At 38.2% G+C, this 1,525-nt stretch overlaps 1 protein-coding gene across 12 annotated transcripts in view; it reads right to left on the bottom strand.

The window, feature by feature from the left end:
* The window catches only part of dctn1b (dynactin 1b), a 58,019-nt gene that overhangs the window by 40,156 nt on the left and 16,338 nt on the right, over positions 1-1,525 (bottom strand). The window lies entirely within an intron of this gene.

The raw sequence follows: 1,525 nt of genomic DNA, 5'->3' as shown, positions 1-1,525 counted from the left end.
GTATTAGGGGACTACTAAAGTCTATATAAAAGCATCCAAAGAGCAGCATGTCATGAGACCTTTAACATGAAACCAGAGCCTGTAATGAGACGTTTACTGAAGCACATTTATATTTTAGGCCTTTAGCAGAAACTCTAAACCACCATGAGCTCCAGTGGGGGAGCAAGTGGGCTCACACTGCACGTATAGTTTACACAGATACACAAATGACATGATGATGTGGTAGCTTATAGAAAAATAACCCAGAAACTGACAAAAAAAGTTGACGGGGCTCTTGAGATGCACAAAGACTCGGCCTACTCCACGTTTAAAAGGTGACACAATGTGGTAAAATGTTTCAGTCAAAGGACCATTGTCAGCAAAACTTGCAGTAATTCTATAAAAAATTAATATGAACAGCTATGACCAAACAGAAGAAAGGAGGATAGGTGTACAAGGTGTTTTGTAGGGGTGTAACAAGTGATCGATCTAGATCAATTCACTGATTTAATATTATCATTTCAAAGTGAAAATATAAATATTTTTCATTAGATAGTGCAGATGGACAGAAAAGGGCAATGGGTACATATTATCTTTGAAATGCACCTCTGTTTTGAAGTTCCCACGTATATATATTATTTTATTCAAAAAGAGTGCCCTGTTAGTTTACCTGGTAGAGCATGCGACCCATGTACAAAGGCTCAATCCTTACCGCAGCGGCCGCAGGTTAGATTCCGACCTGCGGCCCTTTGCTGCATGTCAGTCCCCTTTCCTGTCTTCAGCTGACCTGTCAATTAAAAGGCCTAAAATAATCTTTAAAGAATAGTTTTTTATTTTTATTGAAATGGCTAGAAGAGCTTAGTAATTAAATTGTCAAACCATATTTGATTTACTTTTTGTGAGTTAACATAAATGGAACTGATTGTGTCAAAATAGGCATATATTTCTCATATCAATATCAAATTAAATTTGTACCGTGGCGAGTACCGAGTTTTTGATATCTGCAAATATCGTATAGTTATCCAAAGGATCAATATAATATTGTATTGTGTAAAAAGTGATTTCTAGAATTGAACATGAGTTATACCCCTGGTGTTTTGAGTCACCAGCTATCAGATGGGGCCTATTTTTTTTAAAAGGCTGGATTCAGGAGCTCAAACAGTATGATGAGGTGAGAACACCTGTGGCCTGTCCTCAGCTGAACCACAGTGCCCTGCCTGTCCTCCATTAGCTGATACTGTTTTAATGTCACTAAAAGGTGCTCTGTTTACCTGTGTGCTCTCACATTGCAGAACTTCTTTCAAATACCACTGCATGTTTAGTGTTCTGAGCATGCATGTCCCCTAGACAACTTCCCTTTCAAAAAGGTCAGGGTTGGCATTATTACACTTTGTTTGAGCATATCCTTTTTTCCATTTCCTTTTATTTAACATCTAAGAACACAGACAGGACACTGAAAACGAATGTGAATGACCAAGGACAAAAATGTAATTGTCTGTGTGTGTGTGTGTGTGTGTGTGTGTGTGTGTGTGTGTGTGTGTGTGTG

The sequence above is a fragment of the Etheostoma spectabile genome, unplaced genomic scaffold (assembly GCF_008692095.1).
Source record: "Etheostoma spectabile isolate EspeVRDwgs_2016 unplaced genomic scaffold, UIUC_Espe_1.0 scaffold314, whole genome shotgun sequence".
NCBI classification, from domain to species: Eukaryota; Metazoa; Chordata; class Actinopteri; order Perciformes; family Percidae; genus Etheostoma; species Etheostoma spectabile.
Note: the sequence above shows the minus strand (reverse complement) of the source record. Positions and strands in the feature narration are given on the sequence as shown.